The following is a 25054-nucleotide window of genomic DNA, read 5'->3' on the forward strand; positions in this document are numbered from 1 at the left end:
AAGTGGTGATGGGAAAATTGGATATCCATATGCAGAAGAATGAAACTAGATATGCACCTCTCACCATATACTAAAATCAACTCAAAATGGATTAAAGACTTAAGTATAAGACCTGAAACTGTAAAATTACTAAGGGAAAATACAGGTGAAACACTTCAAGAACTAGGCTTGGGCACAGACTTTATGAACATGAGCCCTAAAACACAAGCAACAAAAGAAAAAATAAACAAATGGGAGTATATCAAACTAAAAAGCTAAGAAAACAATCAACACAGTGAAACAACAACCTACAGAGTGGGAGAAAATTTTTGCTAACTATGCATCTGACAAAGGATTAATATGCATAATATACAAGGAACTCAAGCAATTACACAGTAAAAAAACAAATAGCTCAATTAAAAAATGGGCAAAGGAGCTGAAAAGACATTTTTCAAAGGAAGGCATACAAATGACCAACAGGTACATGAAAAAATATTCAACATCATTAGTCATCACGGAAATGCAAATTAAAGCCACATTGAGATATCACTTCACCCCAGTTAGACTGGCTATAATCAAAAAGAAGGTGAATAACAAATGCTGGCTATGGTGTAGAGAGAAGTGAAGGCTCCTGCACTGTTGGTGGGACTGTAAATTAGTACAACCACTATGGAAAACAGTATGGAGGTTTCTCAAACAACTACAGACTGATCTTCCACACAATCCAGCAATCCCACTTCTGGGTATATACCCAAAAGAATGGAAATCATCATGTTGAAGTGATACCTGCACTCCCATGTTCATCACAGCTCTGTTTACAATAGCCAAGATATGGAACCAACCTAAATGTCCATCGATGGACGATTGGATAAGAAAACTGTGATATATATACACCGTGGAATACTACTCTGCCATAAAAAAGAATGAAATTCTCCTATATGCAACAACATGGATGAGCTTGGAGAAACTTATGTTGAGTGAAATAAGCAAAGCACAGAGGGATAAATACTGCATGTACTCACTCATAAGTGGGAGCTAAGAGAGAAAGAAGGAAGTAAAGAAAGACCACAGTGATGCGTTGGACTTGCAGAGGGAGAGAGCATATCTAGGGATACAAAGTGGAGTGGGGGAAGGGAGATGGGAACAGAGGTTGAGGATAATTGAGTGGGGGACATGGGGTACAACTGCAATGGGTATGCTGCCAGTATGGATCTGGCCTTCACATCTTGTGAATGAGGGGTGACAATCAGCTTTGTATCTCATGAATATTCATAACCAATAAAAAATATATTAATTAATTAAAATGAAAAGAATTTCATACTTTCCCTGTATCTTGTATGATGGCTGAATTTTGTTGCCACCCCCCAAAAAAATGAAATAGAAAATAGAGACAAAACAATGAAACCAAAGTTGATTCTTCGAAAAGACCAAAAAAATTAACAAACCTTTATCTAGATTGACCAAGAGAAAAAGACAGAAGACTCAACTTACTAAAATCAGAAATAAAACTATCAATCTTACAGAAATAAAAGGATTATAAATTAATACTATCAACAATTATTTACCAACAAACTAGATAACCTAGGTGAAAAGGACAAGTTAATAGAAAGACACAAACTATCAAAACTAACTCAAGAAGAAATAGCAAATCTGAATAAACCTAAAAACAAGTACATAAAGGCATTGAGTTAGTAATCGAAAAACTTCCCACAAGGAAAAGTCTAGAACAAAATGGCTTCACTATTGAATTCTACTAAACATTCAAAAAAGAATTAACACCAATCCTTCAAAAACTCTTCCAAGAAATAGAAAAGGACAATGCCCACCTCATTCTATGAGGCCAGTGTTAACCTGATACCAAAACCAGACAAAGATATCACAAGACAACTACAGACCATCAGGCCTTAAGAATACAAACATAAAAATCCTCAAGAAAACAGTAGCAAACCAACTTCTTCAATTTGCTAAAAGGATTATATATACCATGACCAAGAGGGATTTATTCAAAGAATGCAAGATCGGTCCAACATACAAAAATTCATCAATTTACTACACGACATTAATAGAATAAAGGATAAAAACCACATAGTATGTCAATAAATGCAGAAAAAGGATCTGACAACACCCAACACCTTTTAGTAATAAAAACACTTAACAAAATAGGAATATGAGAGGTCTTCATAAAGTTCATAATTCTATTTTTCCGTAAACTTTCTGAAGTACCCTCATAGAGGGAAACTTCCTCAACCTAATATAAGCATATCTACAAAAACCCATAGCTGATAACATACTTAAAAAAGCTTTCAGCCTTTCCCCTAAGATTAGGAACAAGACAAGAATGCCCACCCTTACCAGAACAATTCAGCATTGTGCTGACAGTTATAACTGGGGCAATTATGCAAGAAAAATAAATAAATAAAAGCATCCAAATTAGAAAGAAAAAAATTTAAGTATCTATATCTGCAGATGACATAATCTTGTACATAGAAAATCCTCAGGCATCCACTAAAAAACTATAACAGTAAATTAGTCCCATGCTCATGGATTGGGAAACTTAATATTGTTAAAATGGCAAAACTCCCCAAATTGATCTATAGATTCAATGCAATCCCTATCAAAATTCCAGCTGCCTTTTTTGTAGAAATTGACAAGCTAATCCTAAAAATCATACGATTTAGGATTAGCAAAGGACCACAAATAGCCACAACAAACTTAAATAAGAACATAGTTGAAGGATTCATACTTCCCAATTTTAACCTTCTACAAAGCTATAGTAATCAAGACTGTGAAGTGCTGGCATAAAGATAGACATATGTGTCAAAGGAATAGAACTGAGAGTCCAGAAATAAACCTATATTTTATGGTCAACTGATTTTTGAAAAAGATGCTAAGACTGTTCAGTGGAGAAATACCTGTAGTCTTTTCTACAACTAGCACAAGGACAACCAGATAGCCACATGCAGAAGAATGAAGTTAAACTCCTCCCTCACACCATATATAAAACTTAACTTGAAATGCATCAAAGACCTAAATTTAAGAGCTAAAACTATAAAACTCTTAGAATAAAACAGAGAGGTAAATCTTTGTGACCTAGGATTAGGCAATGTTGTCTCAAATATGACACTTAAAGCACAAGCAACCAAAGAAAAAAAACAGGTAAACTGGACTTCATCAAAATCAAAACTTTTTTGTACATCAAAGGACACTATCAAGAAGGTAAAAAGACTACTCACAGTTGGAGGGGGAATATTTGCAAACCATATATCTGATAAAGGACTAGTGTACAGAATATATAATGACTCTTACAACTCAACAATAAAAAGGCAAACAACTTTTAAATGGACAAAGGATCTGAATAGTCATTTCTCCAAAGAAAATACCTATAAATGGCCAATAAGTACATGAAACTCATCATCAGTATATGAAGCTCAACATCATCAGTCATTAGGGAAATACCAATCAATACCTCAATGAGATACCACTTCCCACCCACTAGGATGGCTATAATAATTAAAAAAACAAAACTGGAAAATAACAAGTGTTGGAGAGGATGTGGAGAAATTGAAACCCTCATACATTGCTGGTGGGAAAGTAAAATAGAGTAGCATCTTTAGAAAAGTTTGGCAGTTACTCAAAAAGTTAAACAGAGTAGTATGTATGACTACTGCTGGGTATAAACCCAAGAGAACTGAAAACATATATTCATACAAAAACTGTACCATTACTGTTCACAACACGCTGTTCATAGTAGCCAAAAAAATGAAAACAACCCAAATGTTCACCTACTGATAAATAGATAAACAAAATATCAGATATCCATACAATGGACTATTATTCTGCCATAAAAAGGAATGGAGTACTGACACACACTACAACACAGATGAAACTTGAAAATATTATGCTAAGTGAAAGAAATCAGACACAAAAGGCCACATATGGTATGATTCCATTCCTATTAAATGTCCAGAATAGCAAATCCTTAGAGACAGATAGTACATTAAAGGTTCCCAAGGACTAGGAGGAGGGAGAAACAGGGAGTTACTGTAAACACATGAGGTTACTTTTTAACGTGACGAAAGTGTTCTGAAATTAGGTAGTAATAATGGCTGCACAACATTGTAAATACATCAAAAACAACTGTATTGTAAATTTTAAAAAGGTGAATTTTATGATATGTGATTATATCCCTAAAATTTCTTAACCAAAAAAATTTTTAAAGGTGAAATAAAAATATCTTCAGAAAAAAAATATGGAGTACGTATCGCCAGCTAACCTGCAATAAAGGCATTTCTGAAGAAGGTTCTTTGGGCAGAATAGAAACAATCCCAGAATGAAAGTCAGAAATGTCAGAGGCAATGAAGAGCCAATAAAGAATATGTGAATAAATCTAAATGAACATTGACTGTTAATATTACTGTTAATATAATACTGTCAGTATTAACAGTAATAATAGTGTTAACACCAATACTGGTAAAATAACAATACTGTTAATATTAATATTAGTTTACTGAGTTTGAAAAGAACTTACAGAATTAAAATACACTATAACAATCACATATGAATCTGGAGAGGATGGAATTCAAGTACTCTAAGAAACTATGATTTCTGCATTGTCCAGGAAGAAGGTAAAGGTATAACTGTATTATCTGAATAAGTTAATAACACATTATCTAATTTGCATGACAATCTCTAAAAGAAAGAAAAATAGGACACAACCTCCAATCTGCTGGAGAGAGTGGAAAAATGGAATAATTTTCAAAAAATCACAATATCAATTTAAAATAATGCAAGAAAACATAGAAAATGTGGGACAAGAGAAATACGTAATATTGTGGATTTAAACCCAAATAGATCAGTAATTACATTTAATGTTAATGAATTAAATGTTCCAATTAAAAGACAAAGACTGTCAGATTTGATGAAAAAATATAACTATACTCTTTGCAAAAGACATATCTAAAGTATAAGACTATAACAAGGTTGAAAGTAAAATGATTTTAAAAATCATCTAAACAAAAGACATGTAAATATGAGCCTAAAAAATCTAGTATGGCTATATTAAATTAACATCGAACATATTATACCATAAAGGCAAAGATTAATTACTAGAGATAAAGAGGACCACTCACAATAATTAAACACTTTTTTTCATCAGAAAGGCAAAACAATTTTAAATTTGCATACCTGTAATAACATGGTCTCAAAATATATAAATAAAAGTTGACAGAACTACAAGGAAAAATAAGACAAATCCATAACCATAATGAAATTGTGTAATTATCTTAATAATGGATACTAGAACGAGGCAAAATCTACTAAGAAAAGAGGTGCTAGTAATATACTTATCAACTTAGCTAAATAAAATATATACTATATTGAACTCAACTCATTTCAAGCACATAGAAACATCTAAGAAAACTTATAGACCATATTCTTGGCTATATGGCATATCAGCAAATTTCAAAGGATTAAAACCAAAGAAAACAAGATCTTTGGGCAATGTGATTATGCTGCAGAATAAAATATGAAAATATGTTTGGAAATTTTAAAATATTCTTCTAACTTCCTACAAATCACAGAAAAAATCATAATAGGAATTAGAAAATATATTAAACAATAATGGAAATATCTCAAATCAAACTTTGTATATACAATTGAAGTGTTATTTAAAGGAAATATATCACCTTAAATGCACATATTAGAAAAAAGAAAAGCTGTTAATTAAGAAATTAAGTATTCATCTCAGATTAGAAAAAGAATAGCTACAAGTAAAAAAAATCATGGGCCAATTTCATTCATAGACAAGAATATAAAAATCCCAAACAAAATATTAGTCATCAGAATCCTGCCATATGAGAATAAGCTGGCATGACCAAGTTATGTTTATACAGTGGTCATCTGTGGGTAGTAGAGTTATAAAGACTTTTATTCTGCTTTTTATGCTAATCTTTATTATAGAAAATTTCTAAATAAACACCCATTACTTTAGAAATCAGGAAAAATATTTTTGGATTAATAATTAATATTCTGCTGAACTCTCATCTTTATGAGGTCAAGTAGTTAATAAATGGCGAGGAACAAAAGGTTTGCCTCAGAACCGCCATTTTTTCTGAGTAATATAAATCTACAAGGCCTCATGTGTCTTAGTGTCTCTATCTGGTTGACCGAGAACAAAGAAGGGATGGATAGGAGTAGAAAAGGATTTACAAAGATAGAGATGTGATAACAGCAATTCATAGGCTTTTTCCCAAACATTAAGGGAGCAATCTCATACACAAATGTGTCTATAAATAGAATCCATATTGTGCTTTAATGAATAATTTAAAAGCACTTTGCAAACAGGGTTAAAAAAACAGAAACCTAAGTGCTCAAAAATCAATAGTTCTGTCTTATCAACCCAGTGAGTTACAGAAACAGACATCTAAGTTTTATATTACTTTTTTGAAATGTTGGAAGCTGGATAGTTAAGTATCAAAAGGCTTAAAAACATTTACAAGCTTTGACCTAACAGTTCTGCCTTCAAAAATTTATCCTTCAAAAGTAATCAGCAATACACACAATGAGTTTTGTATAGGATATTTATCAAAGCACTATTTTTGATGGTAAATATTTTAAAGCAACATAAATGTCCAGCTACAGGGAAGTAATTCAATAAATCAGGACACCATTGGAATACTATGCAGCCATTCAAAATCATATTTTATAAGAACACATTATGACAAAAAGAAATGCTCACAATCTAGTAAAAGGAAAAATTGTTCATAAAACATTATGAAATGAATCCCAACTTTAGAATTTGCATATCATACATATAATTATAAGTAGGGAAAAATATTGGATATCCTTGTGTGGTGAGATTATTGATAATTTTATCTTCTCCTTTATACATTTCTGTTTGCTCCAATTTTTCTACACAAAATATTTGTATTACTTGTACAAATAGAAAAAGTTTTAAAAAAAAATAATGAACTGATTACTTCAAATAAATTCAAACACCCTTCATCAACTCAAATCCACTTCCAGTGAGGGTAACTGGGAGGTCAGTAGAGAGCTGGTACATTAGTTTTCTACTGCTGCATAACAAACTATCACACACTTAACATTTACTATCTCAGTTTCTATCAGTCAGGTATCTGAGCAGGCTTATCTGGGTCCTCTGCTTAGGGTCTCACAAAGCTGCAATCAAGATGCTGGCCAGACTATGTTCTCACCTGAAGCTTGACTGGGGAATAATCTGCTTCCAAGCTCATTCAGGTTATTGGCAGAATTTGTTTCCTTGCACTGTAGGACTGAGTGTCCCCTGCTTCCTACTGGCTATTCCTGGAGGCTACCCTCAGCTTCTAGAGGCCATCCCCAGTTCCTTGCCATGTGGGTTTTCCCCACATAGCCCTTTTATTTCATCAAGCCCCCAAAGACAGTCTCTACATAAAGTCTTCCAGTAAAATGGAATTTTATACAATGTAACATAATCATGGAAGTGACGCTGCATCACCTTTGTCACATTCTATTGGTTAGAAGTAAGTCACAGTTCCACTCACACTCAGTAGGAGGGGATTATACAAGGGCAAGAATACAAAAAGGTGGGGATCATGACAGGGCCACCTTAATATACTCTGTCCACTATATCTAGCCTCCCAGCACAGCGCCCAGGCAAAGGAAGGAAGCTAGTTCTTGGGTCTGAAGACTTCTGATCAACTGACCACCCATAAACAAAACCAAATCCTGTTCTCTGCACTGCTGAGGCAAGATGGTACTGTAGGAAGAAGTGAAGAGAGAGTTCACCATGGGTCAGAGTTAACACAGATAATTTCAGTAGGGAGGTGGGCCTCAAAGGATGGTTAAGATTTAGACTAATGAGAAGGAATCAGAAAGGGAGCCATTTCCTCTGAAATAAGAAGGAGAGAGGCAGAAATTCCTAAGGTGAGTTTTGGAGGGAGTGAGTAGGATGGTTTATTGACAACAAACACAAATCATATGTGATATCTAGCTTCACATTCTACTGGTCCCTTGATGACCACCAACTTGAAAAACTATGAACAAGACCTACGGAAGTTTTGGCTAACTCTGCAGCATTGACGCCAATTAGCTTCCATAGTGGGGTAAATATTAGTAATATTTACCAGTATTCAGTTTTCCTATACTTCCAGGACATGGACAATTCCTCCCTGTCCCATTTGACATTAGGTGTGGCCAGAATAACACCTTATAGCCAATAAAAATGTGAGCAGAACAGACCAGTGACCCTTCCAAAGCAATATAATTGCTAGTGCAAGAGTCTCCATATTCTAAAAGGGTCCAGATCCATACCATTCAAGAAGTAATTTGCCAAATTTCCAAGGAGGGAAAAAAATCCCTTTCTTTCAGAAACTATTACAGGATGATGAAGCATAACCTCGATACCAAATCTGAATAAAAGCAATACAAGAAAAGATTATCATTGGTCAACACCTTTTATGAATATATATGCCAAAATAATCCTAAATGAAATATTAACATATTGGATCCAACAATATTTTTTAATGTAGTACATCATGACAAAGTACAGTTTATCCCAGGGAATCAATGATGGTTTAAAATTAAAAGATTAAAATAAGATAAAGAGAAAATTATCTAAATAAATACAGAAAACTATTTGGTAAAATTCAAACTCTATTCATAATTTTTTAAACAAGATTTTACCAAACTATTAGTAGATGAGACCATCCTTAACCTAATCAAAGGAATCTACCAAAAAACAATGGCAAAATTCACAATGAAGGCTTTAACGCCATTCCCTTTAAAGTGAAAAACAATACAGGGATAATCACAATTTCTGTGCAACTTTGTCTAGTGGTCCAAGCAGAGGAAATAAGACCAAAAAAAATGGAAGACTTAAGGACTAGGAAAAGAAAAATTATCATTATATACATGGAGAGACCAGAAACTGAGGCACACATTTGTGAAATGTGATGTATTTTGAAGGAAGCACTGCAAGTCACTGGAGAAGAGACGGTGCCCAACAAATGGCAGTGCCACGACTGGCCCTGCATTTTGGAAGAATTCTAAAATTGGATATCTACCTCATACCCAACACGAACATAAGTTTCAAGTAGAATATGAAAAGCAAACATTTAAGCTTTTTTTTTTTAAAGAGGAGAATATCTTACAACCTTGGAATACAAGATTTCTTAAGACTCAAAAACCAGAAACCATAGGAAAAGATTAATAAATTTGGCTATGTTAAAATTAAACATCTGTTCATCAAAACAGCATTTTTAAAAAGACAAAGAATAGTACACAAATAGAATCCCGAATATATAAAAACTTCTAAAAAGCTATAAAAAGGACAACCCACACAATAAATGGACAAATAATAAAGAAAACAATTGATAGGAAAGAAAACTCAAGTAGCCAAAAAGTGAATAGAAAATCCTCAAACTCACTAGCCAAGGAAATGCAAATTAAAACAGTGAGATATTTCATATCTACCTAATTTACAACAATTAAAACATCTGAAGATACAAAGGGTTAGTGAGGACATGAAGAAATAAATCTTTAGAAAGTAATTTGACAACAGCTATGAGGTTGGAACTGGGCCTAGCCTGTGACTCCACAATCCCAGCTGTAGGCATATGCCTGGTCTACTTTCTTCCAAGTGCCCAGCACAGAGGGAAGGTGACTCAGTGGGACATGGCAATTCGCAGGCTGCTGGGAAGAGGATGAAAATGATATTTAGGCCAGATAACAGATGTCAGTCTTGCTCAGGTGAAACTCAGGCTTAGAACCACATTCACCTGGGGCAAACACCCCCCAAAGAGCAGCTGGATTATTTTATCTTCTAAAGCCAATCCGATCATGCTATTTCCTCCTTAAACTTTGCCAGCTAAGATGGCCTAGAGCAGAGTCCAACCTGTATCAGTTTCTTATTGCTGCTGTGAAAAATTTCTACAAACTTAGTGTCTTAACACAACAAACATTATCCTACAGTTCTGAAGGTCATTAGTTGGATATGGGTCTCACTGGGCTAGAATCACGGACTGCATTCCTTTCTGGAGGCTGTAGGGGAGAATCCATTTTCTTACCTTTCCAGAGGCTGCTGCAATCCTTGGCTCATGACCCCCTTCCACCTTCAAAGCCCGAATGGCAGCTAGAATTCTTCTGACCTCACATCCCTGACGCTGACTCTTCTGCCTCCCTCTTTCATATGTAAGCACCCTGTGATTACTTTGAGCCCACCCAGATAGCCCAAGACAATCTTCCTATTTTAAAATTATCATTCCATCTGCTACCTTAACTTCTATTGCCATATAACTAAATCTATTCACAGGTTCCGGGGATTAGGACATGGACAGATTTGGGAAGCCATCATTCTACCTATCACACAACTCCCCCACACCATCCTCCAGAGTCCCAACCATTTCGCAACACACACCCCCAAACACACACCTCCAGCAAAGTCCTAACTCCTTCACAATGCTTCCCCATAACTTCAACCTCTGCACCACCACACACTCTGTTCTCCAGTTATACCAACCTTCTGGCCTTTTTCTAATCAATTTATACTCATCTGTGCCCAAACAATTACAAATCATCCTCTAGAGCTCAGCCCAAAAGCCACCTCCCTTCTGAAGCTTTCGCTGATTTTCAGCCTAAATGAACTCAACACATTTACCGGGCTTTCTATGTATCCCAACTGCAGCCCTGAGCGTTGCTCCCTGTAACCATCTGTTTAGCTGTTCCTTTCTCAGTCCAAACTGGAGAGCCCTTCAATGATGAGAACTCTGTCTCATTCCCCTGTGGATTCCCAGGTCATGGCACAGGGTTTGGCAAAGTATAGGCACTCAGAGAAGCTTGGATTAGGCAGAAGGAAGCTTCCCTTAATTCCCCTCAACAAAAGAGACATCAACTTGATTAAGTATACAGCAAATGGGCCAAAAAACTAGTTCAGATTACCATAACAAAAAACACCTTAACAATCCACTGCTTAGCTTGATGCACGATTTACTATCACTTGGAAGAATCTTTGTACCACAATCGACACTCGTCATTATTTTTTATTGCTAACTTGTGGGGCAATTCTAAAGCAACTGACAAAATTAACCTTAAGAGAAATAAAGGATTTATTTTAAATGATTTACAAAGATGTCCTCAAAATTATAGAAGAGATAGTAGGTGTTGCTCTAACACAACAGGAATGCCTGGCAACCACTCAACAACCCACCACATACTCAGACTCCTTCCAGGAAAGCTCCAACCCCTCTCCAGGAAAGGCTGGGAAACACCATGCCAAAGAGTGTGAGGGTGCTGTAATCAAATCTGTTTAGGGACAAATTGCTCCTACATACAGATATATGTATATATTGTAATAAAGGGTAATTTTTAAAGGGTGAATGTTAAGAAAACAGGGTCTCATTTAATTTCAGTGGTTTGTTACTTCATGTCCATACTCCCACCTGAAGAGAAGAAAGACTAAGCAAGGGGAAGGGAATGTTGCGTCAGCACAATTATCCACTTTTTAAAAGAGACAATAATATAGCTTGAGTGTTTTAAAGGCATGCTCCCATTCAGGTTCAACAGAATTTCCCTGTTCAACTTTTCTTTAATAATGCAAAATCTTAAGTTAATATTGAAACATACTCCAAAAACCACTCTCACACTGGAACGGAAGCTTGAGGCAAAGGAAAAACAACAACAACGACGGGAATAGATGACACCGATTCAGTACCATGGACAGTGGACTCACCACTTGTCTGTGAGAATCCTTGCCACCAGTGCTGAGAGCTCAGACATGAGAGCTGCCCCCAAATCTACAACATTCATTCTATTGTGTAAGTTGGGGCAATTCTAATACATGACCAGGTATTTTTCTTTGTTATGGCCCAAGGAACCACTCTTCCTCATCAAGGGGATGTGCAACTTCCATCTACCAAAATCTACTTCAGTGATCATATTTACAATAAAGCCCTGAGACTTCTGTGAAAATGGGAAGGCCATTGACACATGCCTACAAGTACAGGAACTGAAATCATTAAAACTGATACACAGAATCCAAGCTTGAATGGCTTAGATTGTTTCAAGGACCTCACAAATTTATAAATGCCACATGCTCTCAGCCTCCCTCAAACAAAAAGAAAAAGGATACGTTCATTAAAACAGCTAACAGGGGCCGACCCCGTAGCGCACTCGGGAGAGTGCGCGGGTTCGGATCTTATACAGGGATGGCCGGTGCACGGTGAAGCCGGTCACAAAAAAGACAAATAATAATAATAATAATAATAATAATAATAATAATAATAATAATAATAATAATAATAATAATAATAATAAAATTAAAAAAAATAAAACAGCTAACAGAATGTACCTATGTATTGAATTTTTTCTCATTAATATCTAGAAATGTAAACAAAAAGCTGTGTGGATTTTCTCCTACCCTGAGTATTAACAGAAATACCTGGAAACGTGATGTTCTGAGGTCCACTAATCAGCACCACCTGTGGCAACAGCAGCTACAAAGCCCTGAATTTGAGACAGGGTGTCCAACCTTTTTAGTTATAAAGACCACATTTACCATCAAACTTTTTAAAAAACCTTACAATATTGAGAATCAACTGGCTAAGAAAATATAAGAAGTTATATAAATTCTAAAACACTAGTAATGAACTTGCATTGCATAAACAGCAGCATCTACATACAAGTGAAAAACACCGTTCAAAAGTGAAAGACGTCAGTCGGTTAGTGACAGTACTTGTATTTGAAGACCCCTTGTTTTCTGATGGATCTTCAAGTCTGAAAATACCATACAGAACTACTCTAGGTCCTCTAATGTTGAGCATCAAAAAGGTCTTTTTGGATCTTGCCAATGGCCCCCCTAGAGTGCTGCTGTTCTGCAAACATTCCTCTTTGGGCACAAATAAACATCTCTGTGGCATGTTAAGATGATAAAGTGTTCTTGTATATGAGGAGAATGGGAGTCAGTTCCCTTCAATAGGGAAGCACCTTGCACACTTCCTTTGGGACCCACAGCTGAGTAAGTCCAAAGAATAGAAAAGGGGCAATAGTATACCCCTGAAGGCAAGTTCAATTTCGGAGGATGTGTGAGGGCTGTGCCAGAGGAATACATGTGAAATGGAGGGCCTGTAGGTTACCCAGTCTAGTCTCCAAAGGTCTTTCTGCAAGGCCCTGCTGCCCGACATTCCTTGCGGTGAATCACACACCGCAAGTCCTCATCAACCAAGATAGCTACTGGCTCACGCGCAGGCTAAAAAGACCTGCAAGTCCGTGTTGCCTTGAAGTGAGGAGGACAACCAACCTCCAGCCCCAAGACTGAGGACCTGACTCCTGGCTTTCAAATTTCATATGCAAGTGATATACCTCAGAGCAGGGAAAAAACGGGAAAACACCAAGCAAAAAGAAAAAATAAGCACTTTCATCAAACCACACTTTCTAGCAGAACACTTGTAGGGATAATGAGCACGCCTGACACCAGAAAAAAATAAAAGAAAATACACTGACCAAAAAGAGGAACCTGCACTTGCTCCAGCTACCTGTTCCTGACTGAGCAGGGTCGCCGAGGGGTGGGGCTCGGGAGGAGGCGGCTGCACCTGTCGGGGCCCCCCCGCCCGCCGCCGCGGGTGTTCTGGTTTTTCCCCAGAGTCCCTTCTCGATCACGAGACGAAATCTGTGCGGCTGTGGCAATGAAGCCTATCAAGTCCAGAGCCAGATCGCGGCCGATGGTTTCCGGCCGGCAAGCCCAGGCGCTCCGGCTTCCCACAGACACCTTCCGAGTGTGGAGAGGGGGCGGGAGGCGCAGCGGCCGAGGACCTCCCGACTGTGCCTTCAGAGAGCGCGGGGTCCCCTAGCTCCCCGGGCTAATGCGCGCTGGTCGCGCCCGCCGGGACCCCGCCCGGGACTTTCGTGCCCCGCCTGGACTCCGGCCCCGCCCGGGACTTCGCGCCCCGCCTGGGACTTCGCGCCCCGCCTGGGACCCCCGCGCCCTACCCGAGACTCGCCCGCCAGGCTCTGGTGAAGTTTGCCAGGCCCGCTGGGTCGCCCAGTCTTTCGACCCCTCGCGGGGGCTCCGTCAGCCCCGGACGCGGGTGTGTGGGTAACCCAGGCGCGCGACCCCGGCGCCGGCCCCGACCCGGAACCCCTCACTCACCTGTCCCGCGGCGGACGGCGAGCCCACGGGAAGAAGGAGGACGGGACGGGCGGGGTGGGGACGAGGTGGCGGCGGTGGTGGCGGCAGCGAAGTCTGAAGCGACAGAGCGGCGGCCACCGCGTCTGAGGCGCTGAGGCGGCAGTAGCGGATCCTGGCGCTCCAGCCCGAGCGCTGCGCGCAGCGCGGGCCCCTCCTCTCTGAGCCGTCGGCCAATCCCGCGCGGTCTGCAGCCGCCGGCCCCGCCCACGCCCCAGGGCAGGGTGAGCTAGAGCGGGCGCCGCGGACCAATCAAACGGCCGAACGACGACCGACGCCGCCAATCCGAGCCCGGGAAGCGCTCCAGAAAAAAGCCAATTATCGCCGAAGGGGCGGGGCCGAAACCGTGGGCGGGGCGGGAGATCTGGCCCAATGGCGGGCGGGGACCGGGAAGAGACTGCCCGTTGGAAGCAGATAGGGGGCGGTGCAGTGGGCAAGGAGGGGGACAGATCCGGGGCGAGGACAGATCCGGGAAAGGGGCGGGGCCTCGGGGGGCGGGGCCCCGGGCGGGTCATAGGTTTGGGCAAGGCGGGGCGAGGAGTGGGTGGGGACGGGCACGATATGGTCACCACCAGGGGGCGGAGCCTCGGGCGGGTCACTGGCGGGGGCGGGGCGAGGACACGGTGGGGGTGGGGCAGAACACGTGTTAACAGCAGGGTAGATGCCTGGACGGGGCGGAGCACTGGCCGGGACGGGGACATACACGGAAAGGGGCGGACCATCTGGGGGGGTGGCCTCGGTCGGGCCACTGGCGGGAGCGGGTCGTGGGGCGGGGCAGGAGACAGTCACCAGCAGGGGGCAGTGCGGGGGGCGCGGCAGGAGTCCTGGACGGGGCGGGGCAGTGGCCGGGCGGAGTCCGGAGCGGGCGGGGCCCTGAGCGGTCATTAAGCGCGAGGTCCCCGCACCCTGTGCGGCCTGGCGCTGTGCCCGCCCGCCGCGATCCCCTCCCGGCCGCTCCGCAGACCCCGACCTCCTGCGGCCCCCTCTACGCCGGCGGAGCTCGCACGTCCCCGGGTGCCCCTTTCCCGCCACGCGCGCTGTCGCGCTGCACCGTGCGCCGGACACCGGTACCGCCGGCAGGCGCGCGCCGGGCGTTTCGGGTGCCTGGGAGGCACGCCTGCCCACAGCGACCCGGGCCGTGACTGCGTCCGTCCCCGAAGACAGGGAGGACGTCCGGTTGTTCGTGTCTCATCACCCTGTGTACTCCTACGCTGCGTTTCGCTGTAGTGCTTCTATTACGGGCATTGCGCGACGTTACGCTCTCTTTCGAGTGTCGTCTGTGAGCCGTGGTCCATTCTTGGCGGAGGACTCTCCCTCCTGTGCCACATCGGATGGTACGGGCACCGAAGAGTGACCGGTTGGCGGCAGGGCCGGGCGGGCCCGGTACACCGCCTTCTACCGGACCCCCGACTCCCTGACCCTCTGACTCCCGGGCCACCGGACGAGGGAAAGGGACAGCTGAGCCGCTGGAGTCTCCAAGACGGTGGGGATTTCGCCCCGAGCGCCCCAGCAAACCAGGCTGGCCCCAGTAGGGCTTGTGGGACCCGGCCTAGGGGCAAGGCCGTGTCCTCTGCAGATAGCCCCACTGGGTGGCCCTGTTCACACTGTCTGCCCCTAGACCGAGGGCAGGAGTCATTTCCAGGCGATTTTGTGGGAAGCTGGATGGCCTCTCTGTTAACCCTGCTCCTTTGTGGGTGCACAGAGGGCTGGCAGGGGCAGGCTGCGGGCGGGATTCAAGCTCAGCCGCAGAACTCTCGTCATCCAGCCCTGAGACCTCAAACACATCAGACCCAATGGTGCTCACTTTGACATCATGACCCTGTGACAATAAAAACGTGCTCCAAAGATGGGGGTTCATACCCCATTCCCCCCTCCTTTGAGGGATAGAAGGGTGGCTGGAAGCCCGCCCACTCCTGCCTGTCACAGTGCCTCAAAGGTCACCATATAACCTCTTTTTGTGGAGAGTTAGAATCCTCCCTAGTTTGTGAGCCACATCTGTGTCTACGAGAGACCCTCTGACTCCCAGAGGCAGGGGAGGGTGACAGAAACACCGTATCTATGGAATCCACTCAGAGAGAAAGTTCTGGACTGCCCACACCAGACACAGGGCAGCAGTCATCTGGGGGTGGGGTGGGTAAAGAAGAGATGTGTTCTCACTTGTCAGATGTCACTGGTGTCAAAACAGCCTTAAGAAAAAGAAAAGTCCTGGGCCCAGGGTGAGAAGGGATGTTGTTGAACCGTCGATCCACGGAGGCTGGGTCCAAGCAACAGGAAGGGCATGTTTCCAGCAGGGACATTGTGCTTTGAAGCTCCACTCTGGTCGTGGGGAGCAGGATGAAGTAGGAAAGGAAGGCTGAGGCTTGGCTGAGTGGTCGGCGCATGGAATGCTGGGAAACAACGCTGTGGACCAGGACCTTGCTGAGAAATGAACCAGAAGGGATGGCGGCTGGCAGGCCATCCTGCCATACCAGGACCCAGGGAAGCAAGGCCTGGAGACCAGGGTTGCCAGGGTTTGCAGCATCCCCACTGTGTGGCCCTGCTGTCAGCATCACCTTGACTCTGTGGGCAGAGGGGCCAGAGGGACCTGGGGACCCTGCTGTGGAGGCCAGAGCTGGGGCAGGAGCTCCGGGCAGAGGGCTGTTAGTGCCCCCTAGATTACAGGCTGCCAGCCTCCTGTTTCCTGGTCCTCTCCAGGAGCCGCAGCCTCTCAGCTGCCTTCATGGCCTCCTGAAAGACACGATTAGTCATTAGGAAAATAATGATAGTGTTTTCAGGGCAGCTTGTTGGACTCGAACAACTTTCAATTATTTCTAGTTCCTGCCAACCCCAGGAAGAAAAAAAAAAAAACAGTTCATCTCATGTCCCCGCCCTTGGCACACAAGACAATCTGGTTCTGCTTGCTGAGAGCTAGGCTTCAGGAGGGCAACCCCCTCCCCAGGCCACTGCAGCTGGGCCAGGCCTGCATCATCCCTTCCAGCACTGGATTCCACATCCATGCACGTCCTGCCTTCCATGGCACTGTGCACATGCCATTCAGCACTGTGCCGTCAGTGCACCAGGGGCTCACATTTATAAATAACTCCATGGTGTCTTATTGGAGGGTACAGAGAGCAAGGAGGAAAAGAGCCTTATAATTATCATCTGCTCAGAATGATGTCAGATCAAGCCCTAGGAAGTGCTTGTCCTTCCTGATTGTCACTCACATCCCTGCCACCAAAGAGTTAGTTGAGAGGCAGTGGCATTATTGCAGGCGTGGATATCTGGAGGGGTGGGGGCAGGGAGCCTTCTTAGCTCCATGTTAGATGGCTAAAAATGCCAAGAAAATAGTTACACACAGAAAGCAGTCACAGTGGCAATTAACGTCAAAATCTTCTGAGACGTGTAGGCCTACCCCGTGCCCTCGAGAAGCTAAGCCCTTCCACGAGACACCCAGCACGCTCAGCTGTGACAGCATGTGGAGGGAGATCTGAAGCATTGGATGTGAGTCTGGCATAGAGTGTATGGCCTCTGCCCACCTTCAGCAGGACTCCACCTCCACGTGAGCAGCTCTGCAGTAAGAACCCGCACTGCCCTTAACCATCCCTAATGCTCAGCCCACAACACAAGAACACCCTTTACCTGGTGGCAAACTGGCAACTTAGGAACCGGCACGTTGCTGCTAATATTCACAAAACACTGTGGCAAAGGTCCCTCTTCCAAGGACCACATCCCCAACTGGGGCCCAACCACTATTTCCACCAAGGGCTCTTTCCCTCCACTTACACGGCTGTCTGTCATCTCTCGTAAAAAGCTGCCTGGGAGGAGGTGAGGCTGGGTCTGCTGAATTCAGAGAGGATTCTATGATAGCCAGAGTGATGCAGTGAAAATCAGAAAGCAAGAAACCAATCCCTGTACTAGCTGCCCTAGTTGGGGAAATACAAAACAAAACAAACAAAAAAAACTCTCCAGACTTTGGTTTCCTCCTTTTTGACATTAGAATCATAATAAATGCACCTGACCTAGTTTACCTGGCTGCTGTTGCATTTGATTGTACCTTTATTAGGCAGGGCAATTAAAGGGGATGCTCCCATACCCTCTTTCCCATTACCTGCTGAAGGAGAAGCTTCTAACCAATCAGCAGCCACAGCCTGCATCTCCTGACTGGTCCTTGGCTTGGGGACTGGGGGCGTGGGCAGGGACACCTGCACAGAGACAGCCAAACTATGGCTGACCAGGCTGCTGAGGGGAAGCAGCTCAGATGAAGGAAACTGCTGGAACAGTCAGACCCCTTTCTGGAAATGTGCTCTGGAAGAATAGTGAGCCTAGATGAAGCATCCAGAAGACACACAGCAAGAGGCAAGGGAGAGATGTACTGTCTCCTGGTGCTGCAACCGCAGGGTCTCACAAACGCACTCCTCCTTGGGGCTGGCAAGTTAACCTACATCCTACAGCTGCCCTGCATCCTAAACTTCTCCCAGAACCATATTCCCCATGAGTTTGGTCACGGTATATCCAGGTTTCACCTTAGCATATCCAATGCCTGCCCCGTGGCTTGAAGCACAGAGTGCACGCGGATGATGGGTGAGCACCTGCTTCACAATCCAGATTGCTTTCAGATGTGAGGGGTGGGTACTGAAGTGTGTCCCTATCAAAAGACACCAAAAGTTATCCCAGTGTCGGTGAACATGGAAGCAGATGGCTGAGCCCTGAACTAAGTGAACAGGAGTCCCACATTTACCAGCCCATCCACTTCTCTGGTGGGTGCCCTGGTTTTAGCGTAAAATAAGCATGGGGTCTCTAAAATCTGATTGTGGAGAAGGGCCAGAATTCCCACAGTAGCCCTCGTCATCCCCGCTGGTCGAGGGATCAGCTGCCTGTGTCCTCTCAGCCCTTCACACTGCAGAGCCAACGAAGTGTTGGCCAGCACCTTGAACTGGCATCTCTGCAACTCAGACAGATGTCTCGGGCTCAGGAGCCAATGAGTCACCACTGGCAGAGAGAGGGGGAGAGAGAGACTGAGAGACAGAGACAGACAGGAAAGGAATGAGAGCCAGGCCCCGCACCCTCCCGGAACATTCTCTCTCTGCCTCTGGGTGCCTCCCCAACTGCAAGCAGAGCAGCTCCACTTTTATCTTTTTTATACGTAAGATCTCTAATATTTTACGTAAACAAGAGCAAAGAAAAACCACATCCACACATCCCTCACATACAAAGATAACAGAAATGTCATCTGGACTTTCCTTTTATTTTAGGAAGACTTTCAGTGCAGAGACAGCCAAAATCCATCCCTTCTCAGTGCGCTTCAACGGGTACCATTAAGACTCTAAAATTAGAAGGACTGTCTTTGCTTTGGTTGTGAGCCTCCACGTCACTCCCCACCCTCCCTCCAAACCTCCACTGGGTTATCAGGGAGAGACTGGAAGAGAAATGCAAATTCCCAGAAGAAAGCCTGCTGAGCCTCCGGACAGACCACACTGGGTGTGGGTGTGTCCCATAGGTGCCCTTGCTTTGCCTAGTACATTTAATGTTTTAAAAAACGACTTTTATATTCACTTGCTGTTTTTTTTTTTAAGTAGGGTCATCAAACTTTTCTGTTGACGTAAATAATTATCTCTAAAATCTATAGAGATGGATTTAAACATATAGGACTGTTCAGTAGAATATTTCCATAGTAGAAAAGGGTGGTGGCACAGGCTTGGCCCAGCCCTTGCAAGCCTTTACGTACTCAGGACCCCAATTTTCTTAGTGTTCCACCTATGTCATTATTGAGTAATTGCCTGCCTTCCTACTTTACTGAACTGTGAAATAAATACATGTGCATTTATTCTCCTTGTAACCAAAGACCTGATGAGTGCTTTAACGCAAAAATTCAGGAATGTAAGTGGTGAAAAATACACCATTAAAATGTAAGTTAAGGGGGAAAACCCTCTTTACTCTGGCAGGAATCACAAACTGTGAGAGCTGAATCTGGCTCACAGAGGGCTCTGTGTAGCCCCCTCTCCCACCACCTTCTCAGACCAGCCCAGCTCATGCATTTATGGCACCTGCTGGGCCAATGGGGAGCTCATGAGTTTGCAAACCCATGCACCAAGGACAGGCAGCGAGCAGACCATCAGAAGGTCTCAGGGTGCTGTCCTACCTGTCTCCCAGGATGAATGAGTCAATGGTCTCACACTAGACCACCCTGAGAACAGGATTTACAGAGCCAGCAGGTTGCAAAGGCAGGCTCTCTTCTCCTCCACCTGATATCCATACAGTGGGACTTCCTGATCACTCAAAAATAGGTGAGGCCTCCCCCCACATTACTCTCACATCCTGCAGAGGAGAGTGCCTGGCAGCAACTATCAGTCTCCTAAACTCTAGCCAGCACCATCCCTCCTTTCCCCATCTCTGTGGCTGGAGTCAGCTTTGCTACTGAAGGGACAGGTGAAGGTGGAGGAGTCTCTGCTTTTCCATTCTGGAGTCCCAAGCCAGCCGTTGCTGACAGCCTTGGAGACTGTAGGCTTCTCCTAGCAAAGGATGGCTCCTGGAGGACTGCCATGTGCTAAAGCCACAGCACTTCCTGTCCATCACCATGGCCAACTGCCGCCACAGCACCTCCCACCCCACTGCTCTCCTGGACAGCAGCAAGTCCCAGCCCCTGTCTATCTTTGGCTTAAAGACCCACAGAAGGAGCTAATAACACTCTGTGCTGTGTGCAAAGTAAATGAACGGTGCTTGCAAGCTGCTCAAAGTAGGGTTCAGCAAACAGCAGCTTTTACTGGACACGAGCAGGCTTCACAACCACAAACACTACACACGTGCACAATGCATGATCTCTCTCTGGTCATTGGCCCTCTAAGTGGAGTGGCCATGGCTTTATGCTGAGCTCAAGAACTGGCCACGTCCAAACCACAGGCACCACTGGCCACCCCTGCTACGGGATGCACAGGATTGTGTAGCCTCAGGACCTCTCCAAATGCAGACTGTAGGTGCATGGCTGCAGCGACAAGAGGACAAACTCCAGCATCGCACAACTGTGCCCTGACGCTAGTGTGCTCTGCTCTGTGCAGTGACCTTCTTCAGGGGAGGACGTGGAGGTGGTGTCTGGGGGAAAAGGGGAGGTTTGATGTTGTGCTTGCAAACCACTCTATGCAAGTTGCACAGTGCCACAGGGACCTTCCCCACTGGCAGCTTAGATGCCAGGCTGACGGACAGAGTGTGCAGCTCCTCCCCCAAACACACACATAGCACACATGTCGCATTCATACACAACATGCATACACACCACACACATGCACATGTAAACACTACCACACACAAAATACACATACAAGCCACACATACCACATTCACACACACACACACACAAACCACACACACCACACTCACACATACACACACACAAACCACACATGCACAAACACCACACGCCACACTCACTCATACACACACACAAACCACACACACCACACCCAAATACATACACACCCCACACACGTACATACACAACAAACACACATACACTGCACACACCACACTCGCACACCACACACAAATACATACATAACATACATACATACACATGCACATGTATACACACACCACACCCACCACACACACACACACACACACACACACACACAAACACACAACACGGACAAACACACAACACGGACAAACAGCACATGGACACACAACACACACATAACATACATACACATACAGATATATACATATACAACACACACACCACACACCCACACATGCAAGGCAACACACACACCATACACCACACCGCACTCACACACCACACACAAACATACACACATCACATTCATACATACACATACACACATATACACACACCACACACACACCATACACCACACAGGACACACCCCTCACACACACATACACACTCTGAAGATAGTAGCCAATACTAAGCCCAAAACTAAACCCACTTGACTGCCCCCACTCCATGCGTGTCCTGCCCACATGTGGAGAGGGTCAAGTGGGCAGGAGGAGTCATCAGAGGCACTGCCTGATGAGGGATGCTGGTTGTGGTGGGAGGGAAAAGCCTCTCTTCCTCTATGAAATGAGAGGAAGAAGTTCTGAGAGCACCACTCGCAGGGGCTGGGTGGTCTGTGCATGTGGGGAGCATCCCTCGCTGGCGGTCTGTGTATGTGGGGGTTGGGGGAGAGTCCCTCACAGGGGTCTGGTGGTCTGGTGGGGCGAGCACCTTTCCTGGGGGGTGTCTGTATGGGTAGAGACCCTCACGGGGGTCAGGCAGTCTGTGTATGGGGGGAGAGGGGCATGGGCATCTCATTCCCAAGGTTGATGCTGATGCTGCAGAAATGCCAGCTTCTCCTGGTGCCAGTCCTCTGTGGGGCCCAGAGAGAATTCTCAGGGGGAGCATCCCTGACATGCCACCTGGAGACAGGTACTCAAGATCGCTGAAAACAAGAGGTTAGCTGGAGTCCTCGTATAAGCAGGACCAAAAATCGCCACCATGCAGTGTGTCCCTCATATTTCTCTAGCAATTCTCAGGGCTGCGTGGGAAGGAACAAGGAGGTGGTGGGATAGCAGAAAGTTCCTCAGCAGCCACCAGGCCAGGTCCAACAAGGAGGGACAAGAGGGACAAGGCTGTCCTCTCTGAGGACACACGGGCCAAGAGGAAGCTGAAAGACACACCCAAGAAAACGCCACACACAATGTGTGAAGCATGCTCTCCATCTGCCAAGACCTGCAGCAGCAGAGAGAACCACATTGCACTAGAGAAGACCTGGGCTACTTTCCCACCTGACCCTCCCACAGCAGCAGCCAGTTATGTAACAATTTCTCTGTCTTCTTACCACCTTCATCACCAAATGTGCTCCTAAAAAAAAAATGGAAAAAAAGAAAAGAAAAGAAGTAAAGTGAAACCCTACAGCAAGTTCCCTTGCAATACTGCAAATTTTAATGTGATTACTAACTGGTTCCAGTCCTTGAACCAGCCTGTTTTCAAAGGTCAAGCTGAGGTTCCTATTTTGGTAGGGAAGGGGACATGATGCACAGGGTGAGGACAGGTACCCAGAACTCAAAAAGCCCCAGTCGCCGCTGCTGTGCTGGATGGGGTGCCTTCACTGGGGCAGATCAGCCCAGCCTCTAGCACGTAGTGGCACACAGAATGTAGCTGCTGGGTGGGAGAACATGTTCTTCTCAATCCCCGTCAGCACAGATCAAAAACAGTTCATGTTTACATAGCAAGGACAGCAGTACACATTCACAGCCCTGCCTCAGGGCTGGGTTAACTTTCTGCTCTCCGTCATTAATGTAGTCCACAAGGAACCTTGGCCGTTGTGGTCCACTCTATTGATGACATTATGCTAATTGGACCTGGTGAGTAGAAAGTGGCTAGTACCCCAGATGTCCAAGGAAAATACACGTGTGCCAGAGCATGAGAGCTAAATCCCGTGAAGATCCAAGAGCCCACAGTGAGTGGAGACTTTAGGGACAGAGTGATGTCCTGGCATGCCTTCTAAGTAAGTGACAAGTTGTTGTACCGTGAACCTTCTTCCATTAAGAAAAAGGTGCAAGTTTTGGTAGACCTCCTTAGATTCTAGAGGCAGCATACATAACAGTCGGAAACTGTGCTCCAGCCTACTGATCATCAGATTCAGAAGGCTGCCAGTTTCAAGTGGGGCCCAGAGCAAAAGGAAGCTCTGCATCTAGTCTAGGCTGCAGTGCATGATGCTGGGCCACTCAATTCATGTGATGAGCATGGTCAGCGCTTCTAGAAGTGTGCATGGAGAACAGAACACGGCAGAGTTCCTGGAAAGTCCTAACAAGGAGTCACAGGACAGACCCTCAGAGTTGTCAAGCAAGGCCATGCTTTCTGGAGCAAAAGACCACTCTCCGTTTGAAAAGCAACTTCTGGCATGCTTTGGGGTGTTAGTAGAGACTATGCAACATCACATGACTGTGCATGTGACCAGAGCTGCCCATATGAGCTTGGTGTCATCAGATCCACAGAGTCACAGATAGGGTGAGTGCAATAGCAATCCACTGTATGATGGAAGTTGGGCACTAGGGATCAGCAGGTTCAGAGGGCACAAGTCAGTTCCAGTTGGTCTAGACTCTCACACCCAACTTTCATTATACCAATGCCTCTTCCTTCACTTATACCCATGGGGTGCAAGTGAAGGGGTTTCCTATGGCAGATGATAGAAGAAGGACATTGCCATGTTACCAGCCAGCAACACAGGTGGGTTAGCACATTGGTTCCAGCCAGAGATGGGCTTCTGCCACATTATGACTTTGCTGGGTGGCCCTAAAGGACAGTGGTGAAGAGAAATCCTAGTAAAAGGGCTGTGAGCACAGCACTTAGTCATACTAGTTATACAGAATGATGAACACCATGAAGTAACTGTATTAATCTGTTTCTGTGGCTTATAACAGAAAAACCTGAAACTGGGTAATTTGTAAAGCAACTGTTTATTGCTTACAGTTTTAGAGGCTGGGAAGTCCAGAGTCCAGGGAACACATCTGGTGAGGGCCTTCTTTGGTGGTGATTCTACCATGACGCAGGGTGTTACCTAGAGAATATGGCAGGAGCAGAGATAGAGAGAGAGCTTCTCAAACACTCTCCTTTTAAAGCCATCAGTATCATGCCCACGACCACCCTTAAACCATCAAATGGATTAACCATTCACTAGGCATGGTCCTCACAATCTAATCACTTCTTCAAGGCCCCATCTTTCAATGATCATAATAGGATTTCCACCCTCAACAGTTACAGTGGGGACTAAGCTTCAGTGAGTTTGGGGGACATTCAATCCACAGCAGTAAGTATATTCATAGACTTCAAGGCAAGCAACCAAACGGCTTGGGTTGCTCATGAAGAACCTAAAAGGAGAAAGATTAGAAAATTGGAAATAATAAATTTGGGGGAAGAAGCCTGTG

General features: G+C 44.5%; 1 protein-coding gene across 3 annotated transcripts in view; it reads right to left on the reverse strand.

The window, feature by feature from the left end:
- PCBP3 (poly(rC) binding protein 3) overlaps window positions 1–14243 on the reverse strand; it is a 277037-nt gene extending 262794 nt beyond the window's left edge. For all 3 annotated transcript variants that reach the window (XM_063092050.1, XM_063092058.1, XM_063092040.1), the window contains exon 1: window positions 14117–14243. The gene's annotated coding sequence lies outside the window, so the exon portion shown is untranslated. The remainder of the gene's footprint in view (window positions 1–14116) is intronic.
- Between the last annotated feature and the right edge of the window lie 10811 nt (window positions 14244–25054).

This window comes from Cynocephalus volans, chromosome 1 (genome assembly GCF_027409185.1).
Source record: "Cynocephalus volans isolate mCynVol1 chromosome 1, mCynVol1.pri, whole genome shotgun sequence".
In the NCBI taxonomy this organism is placed as follows: Eukaryota; Metazoa; Chordata; class Mammalia; order Dermoptera; family Cynocephalidae; genus Cynocephalus; species Cynocephalus volans.